Genomic DNA, 27,818 nt, shown 5'->3' with positions numbered 1-27,818 from the left:
TACTGGACCAGGCTAGTTAATCTCTTCCTCAGACAAGGCTCCCTCCCTTAAATCAGGACAGGTTACCCCTCTTCTACAAAAACCCTTCGCTGATACGTGTCAGGCCTCCAGAGGACGAAGAGGCGGTAATGGGGGCAACGCTGGGGTCTTTCTGCCGCCCAAGACTGAACAGACGGGCAAAGAACAATCTATGGACTGAATTAAACAGACAAAGGAATTCCAAGATGGCGGCCGCGCTGGAAGCATAGCGGCAGTCTAGTCTTTCTCCCACAGGAGTCCAGAGGTTAGGTGAGGCGCACGCTCCAAGAGGAATGCGCACTTCACTGAGGTAATTCAGAGAATCGCAGCTAGAAATTTAGAGCTCCCGAGTAAAAGAGTTTAGAGCAGAATTAGAGTTGGTTAGTCAGCGTCAGTGCAACAGAATAGTTTTCCTAGTCAGGAACGTTACATAACTCTGTGAGAAATAATAGAAGAGAATTCCGAAAATTCCACAGAGACGGAAAGGACGACAAATTCACTCCTACCTTCGTGAAGACTTCCAATTACTTCTCCGTTTTCCAGAGCAGAAATTTGGAGGTCTTTTGGCGCCATCCTGTGAGACAGAAGAGAAGACCGAAGCTAAGTACAATTGAGAGGCATGAGAGATTGAATGGAAGAAGAGAATATGATAGAAAAGATCGCATAGAAGACTTACCTGAATAGCCATAGAAATCCATAAATCAACCTGAGGAAAAAATAGACAGACGTGTATGCAATAGTGTTGAAAAGGACAATACAAAGAAACATACTCATCACAGTTTCAAGTAGTAGATAACTAGAAAAAGGGAAAAGTAAGGTATACACAAGCTTAGAGCTTAGAATAGAATTTGCGTTTAGAGAAACACACCACAAGAAGAACACACAGAAGAAGAAGACTAGCTAGAATTACTCCACTCTAGAAGTAAGTCAACCAATAGTAAATTTCAAGGTAAACGAATTTAAAAAGGAAAAGAGGTTATGAGAAAAGACTAATAGAAAGATGTTTTGTAGAGAAAAGAGTTGGAGGAGTATCCAGACCTACAGAAAGGAATATAAACGCACAACACAAGAAGACAGACATACAGAAGAGGGGCACAGTGCTTGAAACCCAGGGTAGGTGTGAACACATAGGGAGAGGTTTAGGAGTAGAAGGGAATTTGATAGTTATTGTGTTGTGTTCTTGTTTCAAGGTTCTCATTTACAAGAGCAGCCAGCAGCGCTAAGAAGAAGCTGAGGAGAATAGCAGAGAACCGGTGTTTCAGGACCAGTCTCTTCTTGATTTATTATTTTATCCACTCCCCCCTTCCCCCTGTAGGGTAGTTGCAGAGTCCAGGTGAAGATTACTGGAACTCTGGCTGCCTTGTAGAGGGAGTTGGGAACCAGCATCTCTGTTCCTGTGCAAGCACTTCTGGAGAATGTCATCTTGACCCTGACAATACGACCGACCTCAACAACTTCCGCCCTATCACCAACCTCCCTTTTCTTTCGAAAATCACTGAAAAATGTGTTGCGAAACAACTTTCCCTACATATTATGGACAATAATCTCCTCGATGTTTTCCAATCTGGCTTCATCCAAAATTACAGCACTGAAACAGCCCTGCAGCAAGTGATTGATGATGCCTTGCATATACTCGACTCCGGGGAATCGTGTCATCTGATTCTTCTAGACCTCTCTGCAGCCTTTGCACACGTCCTCCCCTTGTTACCTGGCAAATAAATTGAAATTGTCCGGAGGCTCTCGACCCTCTCGCACTGCGGAAAAGCTTCTGCTTGAGCTCCCCATCTTCAAAAGGGAAAGATCGATGGCGCATTCCTTCTCAGGCAATGCAGTGAGAATATGGAACTCACTCCCCCATTGCTCCATGCCACCTCCTCTACCCGGATCTTCAAAGCTGAACTCAAATCTCTTCTCTTCCAAAGACACTTTCAGAACTAATACTTTCATACTCAGGCCCCTCTTGGAAGTTCGCTCTTCATTGTAAATTTGTATTTTTTCCTGTGCATTCCTCACCCCTGCGTGCTGTGTTGGATTGTGTGTTTGTGTACTCTTCATTCTCATGCCCCTCTTGGAAGTTCGCTCTTCGTTGTTAATTTGCATTTTTTTCTGTACATTCCTCACCCCTGTGTGCTGTGTTGGATTTTGTGTTTGTGTACCCTTCATTTTTAGTCTGTGTAATGTTCTATTTTGTACCACTTTTCTCTTGTAACGTAACTAGCTCTATTGTACAGCGCTCTGACACCTTTGGGTAATGTCCGTGCTTTATAAAAATGCACTAAATAAACATTTTAAGTGTATCTTTTCACCAAAAAAGTCATATGAAATAATGCAAACAACATTTTTCATCAAAAGTTGAGTTTTTTTCAATTTTTTTAACAATGTCACAAGACCATTTTGAGGAACAAATATCCAATTGTGCAGACCCCCATTAACTGCCAGATGATATATGTGGTCAAAGACCACAGAGAAAAGGATAGAACCAGACAGTAAGTGTCACCATTTTGATTGAATTTTTGATGATTTGAAAGACAGCTGTTGTTTCTTGAAGAAAGGACAGAAGACTGGTAGGCTTGCAAATGGTTGTAATGGTTAATTTGTGTTAGTGACAATGCTGTAGCATTTTCTAAGAACTTTCTAAAATGAGAGGTGTTTAAAAGGACAGTTATTTGGGAGTGTTGGGGATCAAGCTGGGTTTCTTCAGGCGGAGGTTTATTAGGCTAGTTTTTAGAGCCCATTAAATGGGTTTCAGTCTAGGTGGTGTTGATAATGTCAACACATGATGACATGCAACTTGATGATGGATGAAGAGAGAATGTTGTCATCATAGGAAATTGCTTTGAGGCATTGAGTAAAGTTTGTTATGTCATTTATTGATAAGGGTTAGGAATGAATGACATGGGATAATGTTCTGGAGGAACGTCGAGGAAGGAGTCTGGAATTTGTACAAATTGTTGAGGTCTACGTTTTTTATGAGAGTCTCACTTTTTGGTTGCAAAAATGTAGGTTGTGGATGTTTGACAGGTTCTTATAGAATTAGGAATGGAGGGATGCTTTAGAAAAAAATGTCTCTGGCATGCAGTGTGTTTACTGCCTACATGTCAGGGCATTGATTAATTTCCGTGGTAGTCACTGTCATCGATCCTAGTCTGGGAAATTAAGTGATGGTCATGGCATCATACATTGATTGGGCCAACAACCACTGTAGTGGATGGGCAATCCGGTCAAGGGTTTCCAAAGGCCAGCTGAGGCTCTGCTGTCAGATATCCAGTGGCCCCCCACTTTTAAATGGGGTGAGGAACCATAAGTTTGGCACATAAGTCATCCGTAAGATGAAATAAACCCAATTTTTGGCTGGATGTAGCACTAATGTATGCATGCTTAGGTTATGCTTAATTGACCAAACATGAACCAGAAGTAAATCCATGTGGTAGACGGAAGCAGAAGACTACGTGCTCATGCATAGACTACACACTTGTAGTTATGACCTTAAGTTTCAGCAGCGGGTACTATTATAAGTGTATCCCATGAGGCGATGAAAGCAAAAGCTTATCAGAATGTGATGAAACCTAATCAGTGTCACCTGGTGGTGATTCACTAACATTTGTAAATGATTTTCCTAGAAATGTTCACCTCTAAGTAATATCTAAATGATGCAGTTTAAGTGCTGAAATAAGTGTGGGAAAGTGAATCAAATTGTGTGATAACAGAGAATGCGTATCAGAAAGGGCATTAATAAGGGTGCCATTAAGAGCAGTCTTTTGATTTAAGAAAATAATAATGCAACGAAAAGAAAACTGTAAAATTCCTGAAATGTCCTACCCCATATACAATCCATGTAATAAGAATACGTGAAGTGAAAATAAAACCTATTTTATTACAATTATTAGTCAACTAAGAGTACATTAATAGACAGGTTACCACATTTATATGTTATGCATCTGAATGATCAGACAGTTTCATGAATTATCCATTATTAGAACATTGGATTGTGGAGCACTCCATTGTAGACAATCGAGTGCTCCATGCTTCTACGGGCCGGTAAAGGCCCGCAGAGCAACATTCCAATGTTTTACAAAAGCCTCTCGAAGCTCGAGGGGATTTAAATCCCCTCGAGCTTCGAGAATCCTTTGTTTAATTTGTTAGAACATTCTGCTCTCTAGTGGCAGAATGTTCTAATAGCCTGATAGCCCTTCATAGCAGGGCTATACCGCTATTAAAGTCCCGCTGCTTTTGTTAAAGTCCCTCGCCTTCGGCTCGGTCCTTTAACGCTGCAGCGGGCCTTTAATAGCCGTATAGCCCGCTACGGCGGGCTATAAGGCTATAATATAAATTACGAGTAGCTTGTACTGGCCAATGGTATCAGAAATCTGGAGATAGCTAGATTTTCCGTCTGCATTAAGATAGTATTAATTTTTATGCCGATGTACATTATTGATGTAACTTTTCACCGGTTTCCTTTTTTTCTTTGTTTGTAGATGAGTGATACTGTATAGCATGTCTCTCAATAATTCATTAAAGTTTTATACAAAAAACATCAAAGGCCGTTGCACCAAGTGCCCTGGTGGTACAACAGGTGTGTGCATCTGCTTTCTGCCCCAGTTATAGGGTTAGGGAGTGATCTGTGCTTGTGGAATTGACATTCATGTATTTGTGTATGCATTTAAATGAAACTGCCACCTACTTTCTTTTCGATTTATGCTTGGGTATCATTTGTGGAGGTCATTGTGTTTGGACATCTAGGTTTATATCATGCAATGCGGATTTTCGCCTAAAGTAGGGAAAGAAAATATAATTTAAATTTTACTTGATTACAACATGAACCAGAAAATTACTGCTCTATTTATTGACATCACCCCCAGCACAGCATCCAACACTTCTAGAATGATTTTTCAAATATTATTTTCATTGTGTAATCTAAAACCAAAATGAAATGCCTTAAGATCTTTAAAAGAAATGGCGTGCTGTATGCAATAATCCTGTTTTTGGCTAAATACTGAAAATTAAGGGTCCAACCTTAGAGCTATAAGGGTGAGCCACCACCCGCCACAGAGGTGGAGGTCATTACCAATGCCACTCTGGTGGGATTACCACCTGTCACATTTAGAGATATCAGTCTACATTGAAGATATCTCTGTGTCTGTAGAGAAGCCGTGATTGTTGCTCTGGAGGCATTGTAAGTAAACTCAATGGCAGCCATGTTTTAAGCAGCCGTTCATCATTTCTTTCTTTTTCAAAAGAGGGAGTTTATTTTTGAAAAATAAAAAAATAAGGCCCTGGAGTTTTTTCCCAGGGGGCTCTGGTCATTTTTACTTCTTTCTTTTTGGAACCACTAGGCTATATCTGATTATCCCAAATATGAAAAAATACACCAAAACCTCTGCACTAAATAGGGCACTCAGTTTGATGTACTTCCACTGATGGCCTCAATTCTGCAGAGCTATCATAAGTATCACCATCTGCCAGACCCTAAATAGTGCAGACCAACTGTCACTTTGGCAGTGTACTCTGTCACATTTCTGGCAGAATATCCTGTCCACCAACATCTAAATAGGGCCCAACATATTGTATCAGGCCGATTTAAAAAAGATTTGCCTTACAATACATTTGTCAGATGCGTTATGGGGCATATGTACAAGCCCCTATCGCCAAGGGAACGTCACTTTTTGTAACGTTCCCGTGGCGATAGGGGCCTTGCCTTATGTACAAGACAGTGTTAAGCCAATTAACTTGGCTCTACGCTGCCTTGTACATGGGGCACCCTTTCACGCTATGTTTAGAGTGAAAGGGGAGTGCAGTGGGTGTTGTGGTGGGTGTTCCACCGCAACACCCATTGTATTTGACGCTGCCCCCTATGTACAAGGGTGGCGTACATAGGACACAGCGCCAAAATTATGACCAGGATAACCCTGGTCTTAAGGTGGCGAAACGAGAAGAAATGCATTATTTCTCCTCATTTTTGCTTTTTCCATGTCTGCTGTCTTTTCTTTTTTTTTTGAGAGAGAGTTTTATATAGCGCGAATGCAGCACACATAGAAAAAGAAAAATGCTATGGTTTCTTTATGCACAGGAAGGTGTCCCTTCCTGTACATTAACAAACCTTTTTAAAAATGCCATTTTGTAACTTTCATGTGTGCTGCATGAAGCAGCACACTTGAAAGTTACAAAATTGAATTTTAGGATTGGTATATCCAGGAAGGGACACCTTCCTACACATAACCAATCCTCCCCTGCACACAGACACCCTTGCACTCCAGTGCAAGGGGGCCTGCGTTGGTGCTAAGTTGTGAAACTTAGCGCCATTGCAGGGGGAAACGCAAGGCTGCACCACATCCTTGTAAATATAGTGGCTAACGACACGCTCTGCCACTTTGTCGTACATATGGCCCAATATATTTAGCTGAAAACGCATTTTTAACGCTGAAAATATCTCATTTATGCCTGTCAGCAATACACAAAAGGATTCCTGGCTGTCAAAAATTGATTTACTGCTGAAATTGTCTCCCTCACAATTGCATAGAAATCTGCAGTAGTGAACCCATGCAAGGAGTGGGATGCAGGGATTAAAATATGAGGTTATCCATGTAAAAGTGTGAATACCCTAAAACGTACATCTGTTGAAGTTAAAAAATTCCGATAGTGACCTCTACACTATTTGGATTTCCACACTGGAGCAATAGGAGCCTGCAGGAGATCCTATACGAAATTCCCAGCAGGGTGCAGCGTTACAGGGGCATTTCTACGAATGTTTGGAAATGTATCATTTATATAAAGCATTTGACTTTGTTTTTCAGTGCATTAAAAAATATAAATTACATTGTTCCACAGTATGATCTGATGGGTTTGTTTCCATTTTTTTCACAGTGTACGGAAGTGTGTTTCTATTTCTACATGCAGTATCATCCTAGTTATTTTATATTTTCATAGTGAAAAAGAGTCTACAAGACCTGTTCAGTGAGCCTAGCTATTAGTACTTAAGTACTTAACAGGAAATCTCTCACGCTGTTACAAAGCCTTCTAAATTGTTCCAAGTATGAAACACAATACAAGTGAAAAGAGGCTTCATGTTTCTCTTTTCTCTTGAAAGGGGTTTGAACACATGATGTAAGTCCTTTCTCCGATTTCCTGTCCGACCCTAGATTTTTTCATTGTTTAACTATACAGTTTAAATAGAAATTTGTCAAGTTAATTAAACAAGTGTAAACATGCACTCTTTTGTCTGGGTATTCATCACATAGGATTCCTGTGTTTGACTGCTCTTCGCGAGGAAGAACTACAAGAAAGAGAGAAGGCCTGGGAATAAATTATATTGATTTTTCTCAAGAACTTACTTTGACCCAGTGACACACATCAATGATGCTTTTGCTCAACTCAAAAGTATGATCTTTATCTATGTTTTCTGATAGCAATGGTACAAGTATCGTTCAATTTAATTCGCTTATGTGAGCCCTGTAAAATTATAATACAGCCACTGATACATTTTTAGGAAATGTTGAAAAATTGCAATTTTTTAGAGAGTTTGAATAGCTATCAAACACTTACTAGTTCTTGCAGCTTATGACGTAAATTCTATGGGACTGTTATTCCCAGATTTTTAAAAAAGTAGTTTAAGAGAAGAGAGATCCAGAATACGAATGTGTCAATTTATTTGATAAATCTGTAATTTACCTGTAAAGGAATTTCCCCTCCTACAGGATTACTAAAGAAACATTTTCAATGTATAATACTGAAAAAATAGGTCTATGTCTATTAATTGAATGTGAGGACGAAGTCAAATTAGATACTGGCAAAGTGGCTGGTCTGAGCAGAAAATGTATTTTGAAGCATATAATCTGTTTAAATTTATCTCCTGCAAGACATTTTCTGCTCAGACTAATTCCCAAGGGGGAAAAAGTGTGCAATTTTTGCACTGGTGTGATTACTAAGAGTTTGGATAATTTTCCTAGTACGTAATTGTATGAATTGTTCAAACTACACAATCATAATGGCAAATTTCGTGTTGGTCTACCACCTACATGCAGGACCATCAAAACAAACCATACATTTTATGCTCACATGTTCGTAGTAATACATTATTTAAAAAGTTCAATTTCACTCAAGGTTCCCAAAAGTGCATTTCGTGTAGTTTCACTTTCTTTTTCTGTGCTGTGCACTTTCAGGGAAAACAATTACCCAAATTCGTACACTCCTAGGATTCATGCAGTATGACTGTCATTTGGGGTTTGCTATAAATACAATGAGAGTGCTGTGACGGAGGACAATGGGGTTACATCTCTCCACATGTGGGTGTTCTACAGTACTGAAGGATAGGTTGCTGCAGTGATACACTATACTCGTTCAACTGATCAAAGGCAGAGTTCATGTGGAGGGAGTACCGCATCATTGTTGTGGCTGGCCCCCTGAATTTGTGGACAGAGTAGTATGTTGAGGGTGAGTGACTGAGTGGACATTTGGAAACTGACTGTTGACAGACACAGACACAGAGATTAGCAGCTTAGACCGGGAATTGAGAAATGTGTACTCAGGTTTGTAAAGTACCATCAATGAGAAAGAACACATTTATTCTAGAGTTGCCTCGGGCCATCTCCTATTTCTTCAGAGAAAGAGTCCTGAAGAACTATACTTTCTGACTGATACACAATGATATTCCTCCCCACCCTACAGTGCAATTGGAAGGGAGATTAATGTTAGCAATGGCGTATCTTGGGTGGGCACCAGAATCACAGTGGCTTTAGGTGACATTTTTGGTTGGACAGTGAGAAGTGAGACAAAGGTGTTCATAAAGCATTGAGAACATTCTTGTTTACTGGGTGTGTAAAGAAAAAATCCACGGTAGATAAAGGGTTCCCTTAGTTATGGCTGAACTATTTCTTACTTCCAGATGCCACAAGCAGAGAACTGTGGTAAATTTCTTGCCTCTGGGCAATTGGTGATTCTTCACAGCAATAGTACATCGCATGTATGGGGTATGATGCTCATTGCCTTTAGGGTACTCTCCAGTGAGACAAAGGCAACATGCTGAATTACAATTATGGCATAGTGAAGAACCCATTAAATCAGTAGTGGCTGGTGTCAGGGCTGAGTGGCAGGGAGGAGATGGGGATGAATGACAACAACAAAAAACAAATAAAAAGTAACTTACCTTCCACATTGCGGTCCTCTGCTCCTGACCAGCACAGGCTCTCAGAATCCCTTGACGCCAATCTTGATGCTGCTCTCAGCAGCATGAAACCAGCATCAGGATTGGCCTGAGCGCCAGTGATTTGCGCTCTCAGAGAGACCGGGAGCCTGTGCCTGCTGCCTCCAACCTGGCAACACAGCTTGGGCTGGAGAGAGCTTCAATGTACAGTGCGGTTTGGCAGTCCTGAGACGGCAGGCCAAACCCTCATGCTTAATGACAACAGTACCCATCACTCTCCGTGACTGCCCCTGCAAAGGCCCCACTCCTAAAACTTGCCAGGGAGAGAAAAATTAAATGATAATAAAGCTAGTTTATTATCATTTTATTTTTCAATTTTTACAGCTGCTGGCGACGCACCTACGCTATAGAGGAGAAGATGCTGTGCGTTAAAGCAGCATAAGAGGGGACTGCTACTGGGCCCGATGGGCTGGTGAACTGGGTCCAACTAATAAGCATAATTATTTGTTTATTGGAAATTTCTGTTTGCAGACGTGATACTCATAAATGACACTGTTAGAGTATACCATAATCAAGGGGTGTAGATGGTGGGCTGAGATGCTCAGTGAAGGAAACAAGGAAAGAAAAATTTTGAAAATAGGGAAAAAACACAGAACAACAGGTAAATAGAAAAAAGCAGTGGCATAGGCCAATAGCCATGCCTCATATTTTCCAGGGTGTTGCGGCATTGACAAAACACAAGAGCATGAGCAAGAAAGAAGCCACTATGCCCTGTCAGTTCTCCATTCACAATAGTTTACCACAGAGATAAAGACATAGACAGGAAGGGGCTGGCTGAAAAACAGGGGCATAGATAGTCAGAGGGAAGGACTTGAATAAGTGAGAGTGAGTGAGAAACCGAAAGAGAGGAACAGGCAAAAAGATAGCAGAGGGCCATAGAATGAACACACCTTTGAAACAATAGGCCTTGTTAATAAGACTTTTTGTCTAGATTAAAGAGAATTGTGTTTGTGTTTGTGAATTTAACACCTGTGTTTTTTGTAGGTTGTGGGCAGGAGAAACAGATTAACCAAAGCAAATAAAGGCACCCCTCCACCAAAGTCATTGTATGTAAATCATTGTATGTAAAATGAGGTCAGGTAGCTGCTCTGTATTGTTGTAGAGGGAGAAGTGTCAGAATGGGATAGGGTTACGAAGTGAGTTCCAAGAATCCGAGTGGAACAGTCCTGGTAGGAGAAACATATAATGGTTTGACAACAAAATATCCATACATCTCTAACTGGGTCTCAAGAGCTAGAGTGCATCCTTAATGTACAATAGTTTGTGGTGTAAGCCTTACACATTTATTACCTGAACCTTCACTATGGATAAATAGCTGAAATAGTCGACTTGTTTAAAAAGTGTCATTTCAATACATTTACCAATGACTGATGTATCAGCGCTGCACCCCTGCACTTTATGGTTGATTAACCAAACAGTCAATGAGAAAACCATACAACACAGAGCACTGGAATGCTTACAACCCTCACCTCCTCCATTACTTGATGAGCACATTGAAATCATCCCAAGAAGCCTTCAGTCATCCGGTGAGAACGATTTGTGTACCTTTTCAAAAGATGCGCCCCCTGAGACAAAAAATATCAGAGGAGCTTAAGCGAGGCACGCATCAAGCCTTTGAAACACAGGGAAATACAATTTACACCTTTGAGGGGCAAATTAATATCCTGGCTGAAGACATCTGATAACCGTTTTTTGTCAACGGAGTAGGCCGTAATTTAAATGCAGTCCAAAACATGAAGTGTAGTGTCTGGAGGAGTGTTTCACCAGTAGAGGGCTTGGTGAGGCTTCAATAAGTGTGAGAGAGGGAAGCATCTTGCAGAGGGTGCACATCAGTGATTCTGAAATGGAGGGACGACCGGGAGGAACTCTGAGTGCAAAGCGAAAGATTTAATAAAACATTAAACTGGCGGCAGCAAAAGTGGGTCCACCACGACTTCGAAAGCGCTCACAAGATGCTACCTCCTCCCAAAAAAAAACCTTAGATGGGAGGAGGGGCCATCACACACTGAAACATGAGGAAGCGTGGCGGCCGTAAACGTAGTGTGATGGCTAACAACATTGTTCTCCTAGTGAAATCACTGGGCGGGAACTAAGCACACATAGGAGTAACATTTAGAAAAATGTACCAATAAAAAAGAAACATTTAAGACAAATACAACAAAGAATGAATGGCAATAGATGGGCATGCTTAAAGCCCATATACTGAATACAGCATGTCTTGCATGCCTAGGCTCGACTTAAAACGTGAGCATGAGTTGGAAAGGTTCAGAAAGGAAAGCTAAGAATGAGACATAAATGATGGGTAGATATAAACAGAAAAGAAGGAATGGGAGAAAAAGGGTGAAAGTAAAAAAGGAATTGTGAAGGAAAATGCAGAAGAGACATGAAGATAGACTGGAAGGCTGCAAGGAAGAATGAATGATTTGATGGAATGGTGAAAGGATGGACAGATTGATGGGTGAAAGAACAGATGGACAGTGAAAGGATCTGTAAGTGAAAAACTTAATGGAACGGAAAAATGAATGGACAGACATGGAAGAATAAAAGGATGGATACATGTATATAATGATGGATGGATGGGTGGAAGGATCGATGTATATATGAGAGGGTGAGCTAATGGATGGGTGAATAGGTGGATGGAAAAGATGAAACAATGAACAGATTAATAGATGAATAAATAGAAGAGTGAAAGGATGGGTGGATGGATGGAGGGTAAAATGAAAGGACCAAGAAAATTTTCCTAAGGAAGGTGGGGCTCGCTTGCTTTGCCCTTCAGTGTGTTTAGAGGTATGGTTCAAGTGGAGTGTATTTTAATTTTCTGGCTACTCTCATGCTCTGGGGCTCCAGGAATATTACATTCAATGTTGTTTTTAAAAAGAATGTGACCTTCAAGTTTCATAACATAATTTGAAGCTGATTGAGAACACTTTTTCTTTTTCCTTCTGAATTTATGTAGGCTTGCAAACACTGCCCATAATAATGTTTTTAAATTCCATATTAGTAAGGAATGTGAAAATCTGGTACTGTCATATTACGACTACAATGATAAAACCGACATGATTTTAAGCCAGTTCTGCATGATTTGAATTGTGACTCTATTTCTACAGGTGAGATACATATTGGTATGTATATTACCAGCTCGTTTTTAAAGCTAACTTGTCAAAATATTTTTATCGGCACAATATTGTGACTAAAAGATCTTGGAGTTTGCCCTAACAAAGGTTGTGTTGTCAATAGGGCAGCTGCTATGTTGATTTTTGCTATCCACTGTCTGAGTCAAGAAAGAGATTGAAATGGAACCCAAAACTCATCACTGCTTCCTGTGAGTGGTCATGTGTATGAAAATTGCTGTGAATATTTTAAATGTCTGAGTAGGAGGCGTAAATGAATTTAGCATTGGAATTTATTTGAATTGTATGTATTTGATTTATTTGGTGATCATTTTGTAATTATATAATAAAAATGGAAAAGTAATTTTGGCATAGGGTATTTTTATGAGTTTGATGTCATGCTGATCAGAAACGTGAGAAGATAAGGAACATGTAGTTCAATGCACATAAGAAACATTTAGTCCAATTTACTTGGACACTAGGAGGTTCTTGAGGAACTTTGGAGAGCTAGTTGACATTGATAATGTAAGTAGCCTGTGGTTCATGGCAATAATGCCCTTTCCCGCAATTATTTGAGAGCCAGATTTAAGTCAAGAGTAAAAACCAATCCTCAGTTTCCTTTCTTTCAAGGAGAAAGGTGAAGAGATTCTGAAACAGTGAAGTGAGTTAGATATTGACTCAACTCAACACATTACACAGAGAAACTTTCCTCCAGCCACTTGGTCCAGTCATGAGGTATTGTTGTATGACTGCTCTGGCCAATTTTCTATCCAGACATGGATTAATTATGCACTATCTATATATTTTTAGAACTTTCGTTGTTACTGCACATGGAGAAAGACCAGAGAAAAATTGTAAATGTTGAACCACAAACAGTATGTGAATTTCATACAAATATCCATTACACTACTTTTGAAGAACAGAAAAAGTCACAAAATGGAAGAAAGTCATTTGAATGGCTGAACCTTAGCTAATGTTCATGATGAGGAGCTCAATTGCTTGGTTGAAAAAACTCACATGATTAACTGACAACCTCAGAAATAATTTTTAGAGTAGCTGTCTTCTTCCCCTGCTGTTCGATCGGGAAAACACAAATACCACAAAAAAGGATTAAAGGTAAAATAACAGTGTTTTCCCTGCAAAACTGACTGCAACTTTTAAAATAGAGAAGGATGTGTAAATGCATCTGTTTTTTTAGCAAAATGTTGACTGACATAAAATAACCCTCAAAGTGTTTGCAAACATTCGAAGACGTTAACGTAAGATATCTGCAGTGTGTTGAAAGACTCCCTGTTGCATAAAACGAGCAGGGCTGGACTGGGAACCAAAACCGGCCCTGGCAAACTACTCGGCCGGTCCCCCAGGTGGGAAGGGGGAGGGGGGTTGGGGTGCGGCCGAGCTGTTTCCTAGGGCCGATTCCAGTCGATTGTTTTCCAGGGGGGTGATATTGCTGGCCCGGGTTACAAAAACAGCCCCCCTGGGGCCCTAAAGACTCGTGGCCCACTAAGGAAACGCTGGGTGCCCGCTACGGCCAGTCCGGCCCTGAATACAAGTATGAGAAGGTAAGAAGCCGTTCTCTCTCCGAGCTGTTATGGTGGCAGGATATAGGTTTTTAAAAGATAGTCTTTTACCCCACTTCACCACAGACCACCCAGGACTGGGAGGTTTAAAAAAACACTGAGGGCTTGCCTAAGGGTTGTATGCAATATTATAATTCCGACTCACCTTTCTAAATGGATGTGGAAGAATATGACAGCTTTCTATCCTACCGAAGGTCCCAGACATGTAGGGGGGCTTCAGAGGGTTGAGTTGCCCCCTCTGCTGACAAAGGGAAGCCCAGCTCTCCCTTGTTTTTAGATGCTAGGGTATGCCCGGTCCACTTCAACAAACCCCTACCCTAGCAGAAGCACCAGGGTGGGGCATAACATCCCTAATGCTTTGTCCTTACAATAGGACCAGGGAAAAGTCATACCTCCTGAGTCCTGCCCAAAGCCTGGAAGGGAATTGCATGCTCCCCTCTCTTAATCGCAGCTTTGCCATTTCTCGCTGGCTTCTATTTAGATCAAGGGTTAGGATTGACCTGTCATCTACACTCACAGGTCTGGCTGTGACTACAGAGCTAGCAGTTGCCTCCATATTTCAACCCCACGAAACTTGAACATTGCCTTAGTCACTTTTTTACAATTTTGAACAGGGAACAAAAGCACCCACCAAAATACACATTCATCCTTTCAGTGATGCATGTGCGACGGCGAAAACAGGGCTGCACGGTTGTGAAAAGAGGGCTTGTGGAGCTCAGCTGTCCAGGTCCTTCCTCTCTGCAAATTGTGGTGGCTTGGAATACCCCACAGTCTCTTTTTAAATAAAGTTCAAAGGCTTCTGTGGAGCTCACACATTACAAAAATTGTATTAAAACACCCTGTGAACCTCGGTGTGTTCTTAAGAGCAATGCAAAGGAGATCAATAAAACCTGGAAATATGTGTTTATAAATTTGCTTCCAATGTTCACTATCACGAGGAGCTATTACAAAATGGGGAAAAAAGAGAAAAATAATAAATAAATATTATTGAAGTTCTGATAACGCAATCTAGTTTGAGAATCACTGCCATTTTAGTGTGAGTGCGAGCACATTCAATTGATGCTGGTTATAGAAATATAATTGTCCCTCTTGGGGAGAGGAGTTAGCCTAACGGCTAGGGCGCTCGACCTCGAACCTGGGGAACCGGGTTCGAATCTCGGTAATGACACTGAACATCTGTGATTCTGGGCAAATCACTTAATCTCCCTGTGCCTCACAAAAAAAATGAATGTAACATAACTGGTGCTATGTAAAGCGCTCTGATACCTGAAATGGATTCGGGTCAAGTTCGCGCAATATAAAACTCTGGAAAAAAATAAAAAAAAATCACAAACCTCAGTACAAAATCAGGCACTGGGGATAAGGGAATTCTTGAAGAGCACAATGTAAGGGTTCTGCATTGTGGTTTCTGGTGCGTGTATATAGGGTTTCGCCACGAGCCACATGCACTACTAAGGGTCTACAGCTGTTCACAGAGCACAACGATGCACAGCTCCAGGGCTGCCTGTGCTTGGCAAATGTGATGATGCTGGAGCTGAGCATCAAGTCACAGTAATTCCCTGCGAAGATGCAACACTGCACGAAGAGGAACTAGAGTTCCCAAACTCTCACGATGGTAGAAGATATCTGTGGGCATCTTGGATTGTTTAGTACAACTTCGCATGTGTTACTGATAACTGTAAATTACATTTCAGTTGTGCCAAAGATAAAATTAGAGCCTAAACCAATAAATGCCAGCAGTGCATACCTATTAATCAGGAGTTTAATCAGTGGTCACTTACATCTTTGTTGTATTTAATGAAAAGACAGAAAAGACAGCTTTATATGAAAGACATACAGTTGTGTATATATAGATTATCTAAATGTGTATTTTTTTCCATAGAAGCTAGACGCAGGATGTTTCAACAATTAATAAACACTTTTCTATTTGCCTTTAGATGACCATATCAATCTGCAGATGTCCGTGGCAAAGTAAACAGAAATATTCATTGTCTATGCTTTTATTCTTGTCTCCTTTTCTGATTCTATTTGTCTCACATATCCTACGGTGCGGTCAAAGGCATGGATGTATGACATTTGAGCAATTTGCTTTTGCTTAAATATGCAAAGTTTTGGCAAAATTAAATAACATGGAATTACGAGAAATTACTCGAAAAGAAAATCTGTCATCTACCACTATATTTTAGCACAAAAAAACGCCCTTGCATCAATTCTGATGCAAGAATGATATTCACTCCAAAAAAGTGCAAAGAAACACAAAGCACAGTGAACAGCAGCTGCTCAAATTCTGCTGTTGCAGTGTGTGAATGGTGGGTTTGTTGTAAAGTTTTACCAAGAATGGCATATCATTATGCAAAGTGGCATAATAGCATAACTTCAGGAATTTCACATAACAAACATCACCCGAATTTTCACCGGTGAAGTCAACTAACCCAGCGTAATATGGATTTCTCCCTTGCATAATCAGCAGTGGATGTGGTGAGGGGTGCAAGTGTACATGATTCCTATTGGATTCAGCATAGAATGTCAGTGCATGCTGACAGATTTCCTAGACCAGAGTGATATATTGTGACACTATTCAGGCCCTGATTACACGTTGGGCGGTTAATTCCATCCCATACATAAACCCATATTCAGAGGAGAAAGAGACATCTGTTTATGGTGGGGAGGATCAGGTTGTATTGTAAATAACCGCTCAGCTGCTGAGGCTTTTCCATCCCCATTGCTGAGCACTTTTGTTGATGTTTGGTTACTTCGTGTTAGGTCTTGATAACTTTTATTCCATGGACGTCATTTGAGGCTAATTGATAAGCTGGGTCTGGTGGCTCAGTGGACTAATAAGTCCACTGTAGGGGCCTGTGTTCAACCTTATGATCACAAGTTCAAATACCAGTAGGTCCACTCAGCCTTTCATCCTTCTGAGGTTGATCATATGAGTACCATTGAGTTGGATAGTAATAAACATCTGTTTAACAGTGTCAAGAACCCTTGGGTGAATGTGTGCTGTACAAATACATACATGTAATAGTAGAGGTCGCAGCTGCACCTCTAACTTGCTCCGTGCTACTTCTGGCACTTCCTTTTTGCCCCCTGGCTTCAGAGGGAGTGAGGTCACCGAGTAGGAAGAATTGGTGAGAGTCGATTGCTAGGAGAGTGATATGATTGGGGATAGCATTTCAGATTTTTGCTCAGGGTCCCAGGGGTCTGTAGGGGAGGGTGTCTCTTATCATGGTCTTTGCATCAATTTGAAGTTGAGGTTATCCATGAGAGGGGAGGAGGTGTCGTTGGTGATGGTGAATCGGATGGTTTCCTTGAAGATGATGCTAATTCCTCCACCTTGTTTGTTGGCTCGGTCTCTGTGTATCATCTAGTAGCTTTTGGGAGTGGCGGTGGTGATGTCAGGGTTCAGGGAAGGGTTGAGACACATTTCAGTGATTTATTTATTTATTTGCAAAGTTTTATATAGTGCTGGCTAGACCCGGAGGTATCAGAGCGCTTTACATGAGGATCAGCAAGTTACAGGTTACATAATTACATCACTTACAGAAGCCAAGTATAGATAAAGGAGAAAAACATGAGATTACACAATAATATGAGTTATTAGCGCTTAGCATGGCCAAGACATACATCTTATGTGGAATGAAAGGTAGAGGAGGAATGGTAAACAGGGGTAAGGAATGCAGAAAGAGTCAGGCAGACCGGCAAGGGGAAGAAGTACTGATGAAGGCAACATCCATGGAGAGGGTGGTGATAGTTTCCCAGATTTCCGTGGCATATTTGCAGAGTGAGCAAGCATTGAGCAGAATACAATGGAGCACTTCTGGGGTATTCTTGGTCTTGTGGACAGGAGTGGTGCGGGCTCTTTTGTAGGTTGTGTCACAGGACAAGTGGTAGTGCCGAAACGTGAAGGATCCTTTGGTGGATCATGGAGTAGAGGAGACGCAGCTGTTGTTTTGGCATCCGGGGTTCAGTTGTAGGAGGTCCTTGGCGGTGTACTGTCGGGTGGCAGGAGTGCAAGGGGTCCAGGCCCTGATCGTTGTGCAACCGATGGTACACTGGCAGTATGCCCACTATGCTCATCCGCTGAGTGACCGAGCAATGGCCTCCATAAGTCATCCTGATGAGTGGTCCTGGTGGTCTCTGGCACCAGACAAGGACCTGGAATAGGCAGCGCAGGGACAGGGGCAGCTGGCAGTGCAGGGGTAGTGACGGACAGGTGCAGGGGAAGTGGCAGCATGGGGAGCAGCAGTGAAGAGACAAGGACAGCATGCAGCATTAGGGCAAGAGAAGTGTCAGCGCAGGGATGGGCAGGGGGAGCAGCAGCGCAGGGAGACATGAAGGGAGAGTGGCAGCACAGGGTGAGGGCCAGGGAAAGCAGCGGTACAGGGACTGCAGGCAATGCAGAGACAGGAACACCATACAGCAAGGTGCAGGGGGAGCAGCAGTGCAGGGACAGGGAAAGTGGCAGCGCAGGGAGAGTGGCGGCACAAGAACAGGGGCAACAGGCAGCACATGGGCAGGGGCAGGCACAGTACCATAAACTGGGATCAGGCAAAAGGAGGGTGGCCCAGCCCAGTCTCCTCTGGGCTCTGACAGGTACAGATGGGCCCACCCTTGGCCAGGGATTTGCCCGGGTGCATCCCATGATGCAGGAGTCTGAGTCCAGTAATGAGGCTGAGGGGCGGGAACAAAAACCATAAAGAACCAGTCCAGGCTCTCCTCTCAGTGGTGGAGGCTGCTGAAAGGAGTATTTCCTGGTGGGAGGATCAGGAAAGTATGCAATTTTTCCACTTAAAACTGGCCATTTTTTTAATGTGGGTAGCTTTGGATTTTGGGCTTGGCCTCAGCTGCAACCCAGGGAAACTGACTAAACCAAGATATTTTTTAAAACCTTACATACAGGGTATTCCAGGTTGGTGTGCGTTGCGTGGATAGCTCTCTGATTCTTACCCATAATGCCCTCAATGGTAGACAAAAAATATTCTTCTTCTTCTCATTTCTTTGAGGTAAAATTCTGAAATCTGTGTTGGTCCACAAATTTCTTACCAGCCAGCATTCCCAAACTCATCCCAATAAAAAAATACTACCCCACTTGTGAGGTTGGGAGCTACAAAACACACAAACATGGACAGACCAAAAATGTTCTTTTCAGAACTGACGCTTTTTTCAATGTTTGTTGTTATGAATTTTGGGCCTGGACTCATCCACCACCCAGGGAATCCCACCAACCACAGACATTTTTTAAAACTAGACTCATGTGGAAGTCCATAGCAGTGTGCCTTGCATGGATGTCCTACCTTCTCTTACCCAAAATATCCTTTAAACCTCAAAACAGGCAAAAAGCATACCTTTTTCTCACATTTCTTTGAGGGAAGAGTATGAAATCTGTGGGGACCCAAACATTTTCTTTCACCCACATTTTGCACACTTGTCTAGTACCTGCAATAGGAAAAGCCCCAAAACACAACATGGACAAATCAGATTTTTCTACTCAAAACCAGCCCTTTTTTGCAAGGTGAGTAGCTGTGGATTTTGGGCCTGCACTCAACCGCCACTCAGGGAAACCTGTTAAACCCATACATGTTTGACAACTAGACACCAGGGGCAGTTAGGGCGGTTTACTTTTCATGGATCCCATGGTGATTTTTTGCTCCAAGTGCCCTGCAAACTTCAAACTTTACCTAAGATCAAGCATTTTCCTCACATTTCTGTGGCAGAAATGTCTAGAATCAGCAGGGATCCCCAAAATTCCTACCACCCAGTATTCCCATACTTGTCCTAGATAAAACGCTCCCCCTCTTTTTTCCTTGTGATTTAGTAGACTTCCTGTAGGGGTGCACTCCAGCAATCTTTCCCCCTGTGGGCCAGACAGACTGTTGAGCCTGTTCTGGAATGGGTGGGATGGGGGCCCCATACTCCTTCTTTTTCTTGGACCATTTCTACATGGTGGTACAGTAGGTTTTCTGAGCTCCGGGAGCAGAGTGGTGGAAAACGTCTGGATGTCACTTCCACTCCAACTTGTTGTCCTTTTGTCCTTGGAGTCAAACTGTCCTACCCAGGATGGGAGAAGAAGAGGCCCATGCCCATGGGGGCCAATCCCCCCCCCCCCAAAAAGCAGTGGCATTCACACGCTCTGTTGCCTACTTGCCTTTTTGTCCCCCCAAAGGGGTCACATCGGGGAAAAACGACCTTCATCCCCCACGAAGGGGGGTAGAAACACTGTTGTGACTGGGTTTGGAGAACATAAAATAGGGCTATTCCAAATCCCTGATGTCTATTGGAATGATGCCCATACAGTACAGTAAACACCCACTACCTAGTCCTCCGCAGCAAACAGACTGTTGTGGCCAGGTTTGGGGAAGCAGAAGTCCATGGCCATGGGGAATGCTCCCCCGCTAAAAAAAGTAGGGCCTTTCAGATTCCATGGTGCTTAATGGGTTTTCCGAGGGGGAGCATTTTGGGGCAAAATAAGTATGTATAGTGAGCTGAAGTGGCTGAAGGGTTGTGTGATTCTGCATTAAAAATACAACAATTAATTGTATGTTTATTTGCCATTTCAAGAAAGACATAGGCCCAGATGTACGACCAATTTTAGCATGCCCAAACGGGTTATTGGCCCATTTGCGCATGCTAAAATTGGTATGGCCATGTACTAACACAATTTTGAGAGTCACAAATGAATTGAGACTCGCAAAAAAGTGTTTAGAGACTCGCTATTTGTAAGGGGCGTTCCCTTCCAAATAGCGACTCTCTAACCCATGTACGAATGTTTTGCGACCGCAATTGCGGTCGCAAAACACTTGCAAATTACCACCCTCTCCAAGAGGCTGGTAATGGAGTCGGAAATGGTAAGCGGTCCCCAGGTGACCCTTCCCCTTTGTGACAGGCTCTGAAAATATTTCTTAAAGGCAGGCAGTGGTCCCAGGGACCACTACCTGCCGTTAAAAAATGAAACGAAAACGTTTCATTTAAAAAAAAAAAAATGCATTCTGTTTTCCTTTAAGGAAAACGGGCTGCATTAAAAAAACAAGCATTGGCATAGCCAATAGGTCTCGCCTTTGGGACCTTTAAGTATTTCATTCTGCAGCACAATATCCTTGGTGAAACATCAACTGTTGCATGGCTAAACACTTATAATGTCCCAAAGGCGAGACCTGTTGGCTACGCCAATGCTTGTTAAATATGGAATAGGAACTTTTCTCTTACCATGGCCCTTACTCAATGCCATACGATGGCCCAGGGATTACTCTATGATGGTATGTTTTTGTTAGGGTTTGAGATTAAACAACAACTTAATTTTTCAGTTCTACAGAGGGGAGAGATTCTATAGCACTTATCTTGCGATTCAAGAAGCTCAACTTCCTTTTTAATGCAATTCTTCCACCTTCATATTATTCATGGTGTCCCACAAAATGTCATCCTTGTAATTGTCAACAACAAACAATTTACACTTAGATGCATGTCAAATTAGGTATCAAGTGATGGACATTTGCAACCATTTTTAAAAAACCTCTTCTAGTATAAAATTGCAATATGGTAAATTGGGGACAAAGGCACATCCCTGCTTTACCCCTTTATGAATAGGGGATTTCTGAAATACCTCACTGTGTGGCCCATGGCGAAATCCTACATATCAGCCACGGAGGAGGGCAAAACTAATATTGACCGAACTAGAGGCTATAGAGCAAAACTTTCCAGAGCAGCGAAAGGTTGGCTTTATTCCATGACGGCATGAAAATGAGAGAAGGATGTTCTTACCTCAACATATTTCTGTAGGACCAGTTTAATGTCCATGAATTGCTCAAGACATATTAGTTCCCTTAGAACAATGCTTACCCCCTTGTGAATAATTTATCTATCTCAAGCTTTATGGAGATCTCTGCATCCAACTACAAACTCGGCCCAACCCCGACATGATGTTTTAAGTGGGGCGGGTCCTACTGCTGATCAGCACCTGCAAAGCAGTAAAACACTGGTTGGAAAAGGTACCTACAGAGCCCTCTTTTTCCGTTTAAGTGCCTCCCCTCAGCATACAAATCCAGATGTTTTAGAATAAAACCAAGTAGTGGGCACAGAGGCAGGGCAGACTGATTATTAACCCAATGTACCTAATGTGCTTTTTGTATATACGGTCAACATTTACTCTTCCAATGTGTGCCTTGCAGCCTTATATAAATACTGTTGGTTGTATTTTCAAGCACAATAGAGTTTCTCTCTTTGGCGCTCTATTGTGGTTGAAAATACAACCAACAGTATTTAATACGGCTGCAAGGCACACATTGGAAATGGATGGTGTAGGGTCAATGAAATGTGTTGAAACACGAGCGAAATGATGCTGTATGTCACACAGTCAAAATTAATGGGAGGCATTCATGGCAGGGTTCAATAAAGGTTGCTATAGGAGGTGAATAGAGCAATAGATATCTTCAACTGCAACACACTCTGTCACAGTAAGCATGTTTTACTAAGATATAGGTTCTATAGGTGGAGTGGGCATGCCCGCTTGTGGATTCACAGGAAACACTCAGACAGGTTGAGAACAGATCCTCAGGGGCATGAGGAGGAACAGAAAGAGCAAGAGGAAGAAGAGGGCATGGACCAGAGGACTGGAACAGGTGGACCAGGCCGTAATCAGAATTAACAGGGGGAACAATGCCAGAGAATCAGAGGAGAAACATGAAGAGAATGGGCAGTACCACCAGGGTGACAGAGACTGGTAGGACCAGATCCAGGGGGCAGGAGGGGCTTGGTTAACTTCCAAAGTAGACGGCCACTTCCTAGAGCGGATCCGTTACCCAGCCACCCTATCCCCTACTATCCACTTAAGAATCCATCCACTTGCCGTGACCCGAACAATCACAGGGTCAACTGGCATGTGGGGAAGCCATAGACCGGTGTCCCATAGCTGCCCGACACGGAAAGATGTAGCAACAGAAGTGAGGCCTGTGCTGTGGGGCGGAACCCCGATCTCTGCTACTAAGTGACGGAGGTGATGTGCGGCTGATTCATTTCTGAGGCCTGGCGGCACCGAGAACTCCTCCCTATGGCTCTGATCGCCGTGCCCGTGATGCCAGCAGTGTGCCCTCTGCTTGGGGAGGGATGAAGTAGCACCGACCCACCTCTCTGCCCTACCGACTACTATATTTGAAACAAGCGTGGCCGCGAATGCCACTGCAGCATCCCGTGAGTGGTTCGCGAGCCGCTGCTCATAACAGCAAGCCACAGGCCGGCAGTCCCGCGAGTGGTGCGGGCGCGCTCGTGAGCCGGTGCGCGTAACAGCAAGCCATAGGCCGGAAGTCAGTCCAGAGCAATTCCAAGAGGTCCCTTTTCCTAGAGCAGCGCGCGAGACCTAAAAAGTGCTTTCTTTAAAAGCAGTCCCAGACATGGTGGTCTGCTGAGCCTAGCAGGCCACCATACCTGGGAGGGCCTGCCATTTCTAATGGGCTTGCAAATTGCGAGTGGCTCATTAATATTCATGAACCTCGCAATTTGCGACCCCATTGGCAATCGCAAAGAGTGTTAAACACACTGTAGTACATCCAGTTGTGCGACTGGCAAACTGCGAGTCGCAATTGCGACGCAATTTGCTTGTTGCAAAATTGCTGGTCATACATCTGGCCCTTAGCTATTTAATTGCCTGGTAAACATATAGTAATGTAATAGGTAGTTGACCTAGCATTCCTTGGGATTATTTTAACGTGCATTTATATGAAAGGGAAATAATTTTACATTCAACAACATTCCTGGTGGGGGCAATTTAACAGTCAAGAGTATTTTTGCCTTACATAATGAGTGATTTTATACAACTAGTGGTAACTATCAATGCCACTTTCCTTTCCATGATGATAAATGACTTTCAGAGGTGTTTGTTTTTCAGACTGATAAGGAGGTACAATGGAATCCCCAGGGTCTACAGAGGATAGTTGTTGATATTGTTTGTTCGAAACATGAATATCCGTTGTAGGTCCGGCCCTGGTGTTATACTTGTTAGATGTCACTGCTGCAGTAACTATGGAGGAGGTCACAGATATACTTCACAAATACGGACATTATCCGAACGTGGACATGCAGGCTGCAGATGAGGATTAGAGTGAATGCATGAAGGGCCATGAATTTAGGCAAAGAAAGTGCCCCAGCCAAATAGAAAATGAATGACACTGATCTCCCGCTTTATTCCAGTGTCCAGTATTAGTCCAGGAGACTGAAAAACATTCCAGGTTTTTCAGGGTAACCCATGTAAAAGACCCCCATGCAAACACGTCCTATTCATCTTTACCAAGTGTGGATTGCCCGAAATCGTCCAATTCAGAGAGCTGAGCAGTTCAAACTCAAAACCCCGGGAAAATAGGTATATGTAATTGAAAGGAAGCATTATGAACTTGGCAAATACCAATACTTTGGAGTCGGGATTAACATGCATTGTGGGCAAACGCTTGCAGGGTTACACAAGACCAACTTCGCTCAGGTTAGATGTGGGAAATATGGTGAACTTTCTGAACGTTTCCCTGTTAGCCGAGGAGTCCGACAAGGATGCGTGTTAGCGCCTACGTTGTTTTGTCTATACATCAATGGGCTTATAAAACACCTTTTAGCCCTAAAAGATATTGATGTCCCTAGGCTCGCCTCGGGCAAGGTTCCTGCCCTAATGTTCGCTGACGACACTTTGTTGTTGTCACGCACTCCTATGGGAATCCAGCGAATATTAGATGGCTTTGTTGACTTCTGTAGTGACAGGGGTCTTGAGATCAACCTAGCCAAAACGAAATTTATGATCCTCAATCCTCCTAAACGTACTCGCCCCAGCCCAGTTCTGAATGGTATCCCCCTTGAAAGGGTGAAAACGTTCACTTACTTGGGGATTACACTCCAAGAAGATCTGGGCTGTGGAGGTCAGGTGGTTAATTCCACACTCAAGTTGACCCAAACAACAGGAGGTATGGCTAGATTGTTTAGCGGCACGGTTTTCAAACCAGCGGCTCCAGTGGTAGAAATCTTTAAAACCCAAGCCAGACCTGCCTCAACCTATGGAGCAGAACTATGGGGTCATTCCAAAATAGATAGCCTATCGAGGGTTGAAAACTCCTTTATTAGGAAATTATTAAGTTTACCCCCTAGCACCCCGTTGGTCCCAATTAGACTAGATTTGGGACTGCTTCCTATTGAAGAGGTGGTGGCGGCACGGCCTGTCCACTATTGGAAGAGATTATGGTCTAACCCAGACCTGGACATTTTTAGAGATGAATTTCTGGAACTCTGGCCCACACTTAAACATATGAAGATTCCCTGGTTAACCCACATAAGGGATACTTGTTCCAAGATTGGTCGCCAGGAACTCTGGGATACCCCAGAAGGTTCCTGTCTATCTGTTTCCAAAACCAATCTTGCTGAAGAATTAAGATATTTCCATCTAACACGCTTGCACATGAATCCAAATATAGGCAGGCTGACTGAGCAGTTCCTTCAGATTAAACCGTACTATGGGAGGGAGTTATTTTTGGATTTGATTTTCCCTCCCATTGCCAGGAAATTATATGTTCAATTTAGAATGGGTACCTTACCACTCAGGTCTTTTACTTCTAGATGGGACACCAACAAAAGCATTTCATGCCCAGCATGTGGCTACAAATTGGAGGATGAAATCCATATGTTTTTTGTTTGCCCTGCGTACCTCACCCACAGGAAACGTTGGGTAAAATCAATTTGTAGGAACCTTGGTTTTAGAGACTGCGCTAATGCCCTGCGAGTTTTAAAATACGACACCCATCCCCCAATTGTGTTCGCAGTTTCACGTTTTTTAAATGCTGTATGGTTCCAGCGTAGGAAATTTTCCACCAATTATTAATAATGTGAATATTTTAATCTGATTATTTTATTCTGTTATGGTGGTTAAAATGTGATCTGCTTTTGTTGATATATAATTGCTGTATTGTATTCTTGCTTTTATGGCCTTTGTGGCCGAAATAAAGTTTTTTTGGATTGGATTGGCTTGCAGGGTTCTCCATCGCCGGTAATGCTGATTCGGGTGCAAAGAGGAGTTTGTTCTTGAATCATGATTTGGGAGAGACAAGGAATGAGCCACCAAAAAATGAAAGGTCCTCTGTACATCTAGCGTCCTAGGGAGAAAACATCCTCAGACTATCCTTGTCAGGAAAACTCGACTAAAATGCCCAGTGCATCCCCAAACCATATGAAACATACCTTTTCCTGTTATATTTTCAAAAGGATCCGCAGATAGTCAGAGCTCTGACAATCTCGACCAAATCTTCCTCTGTGCCTTTTCTTACCATCGTTCATATAATCATATGTTTACGCACTGGGAACAATTTCTAGGAAGATCAAGGGTGTATTTTTAAATATATCTGTCCCTCTTTTAGATTCGTGTTATTCACACGGAAATCATTAAGCATTTTGTCACACCCTTTCTAGGGGTCGTTTTTGCACACAAAAAAGTATATTTGCAAAATACAACAGATTGTTCGTGTGGCTTTTTTGCCTTTAAGCAAAACCTTAGAATTGTATTTAACATATTTCACAAAAGGAGTATTTTATGTTTAATGTGAAATATGGATTTTTATTTTCACAACATTTCTAAAAAAAAAAACACAAGCCTTGCAATCTGGGCTTTCTGAAAAAAATATGCTTACTTCCAGGCGACGTTTAACAGAAGTTCTCTTTAGACAGATTGACAAGCTTTTAATGGTTTCTTGTCCACGTAGGCACAAGCCCCGCATCTGCTCTCCCTGGAAAATTGCATTAGTGAACTGAACATGAACTGATTTAGTGCGTGCTAGGAAGCTGTTACTGAATGTATAGAGGAAATGCTTCTTCCCGGAGCTCATTGACATTTCACCATGCCCCGTAGCAAGCATTATTACTACAAAACAACGATTCCAATTCAGAAACGTTTCTTCGTTCAAATAACAGAATAAACGATATGGGAGTAGACACAGTGCAAAGTGCCACACGATTGTTTGCGATGAGCAGTTTTCTCTCCTCACCAATGGGTGGATCCGATTCTCACTTGTAAATCTACGCTCAGGAAAGTAGGCCCAAGTACAACTACTTCTACTACGGTGCGGAAATTTAGAAACTTTGGGTCAGATTCACAAAAGTAAACTGAGACCAGAGTCTAACTTTACGACTTACGGTATTTACAAAGGGCCTTTATGAGTAATAAAGTTAGACTTTGCCTCAGTTAATTTTAAGTTTTGGTCGTAAGTTTAATTGAGACCAAGATATTTGGTCTCAGTTTGGTCTCAGTTAAATTTAAGACCAAAACTTAACTTTAACTGAGACATAGCCTAACTTTACTACCAGTAACTGCCCTTCTGCTTGATCAAATCCTTTTTAAACAACCGCTCCCAGGCAGTCCACTCCGGCTCGTTCACCGCCCCCAAGCTAACAACAACATGTGGGGTCCCACAGGGCTCGTCCCTTTTCCCCCACCTGTTCAATATCTACCTCCGCCCTCTAATACGCGCCCTCAAGGAGAGACGAGTCACCATCTTCAATTACGCCGACGACCTCCAACTCCCGTTCCACATCGACAACTCCCCCCAGTCTTTTGTGGATTTCAAAGACACCATGACATTCATTCGCCAATGGATGGATCACAATCAGTTAAAACTAAACCCTACCAAAACCGAACTAATACTGATAGGTGCCGCACAAAATAACTGGGGCCCTCACTACTGGCCTAACAACCTTGGCCCCCCACCCTCTCCCGCAAACTCAGTAAAGAGCCTTGGGGTCACTGTAAGCAACGATCTGTCCCTCAAAGCACACATAAGCACTGTGATCTCCACCTGCTTCCTGCAACTACGCAAAATAAGGAAAATAAGCAGGCTTTTATCCCAAACTGCACTAATCCAGGTCGTGATAGCCTTGGTTTTATCCCGGCTTGACTACGCAAAC

The sequence above is a fragment of the Triturus cristatus genome, chromosome 4_1, assembly GCF_964204655.1.
Source record: "Triturus cristatus chromosome 4_1, aTriCri1.1, whole genome shotgun sequence".
Taxonomy (NCBI): Eukaryota; Metazoa; Chordata; class Amphibia; order Caudata; family Salamandridae; genus Triturus; species Triturus cristatus.
Note: the sequence above shows the minus strand (reverse complement) of the source record.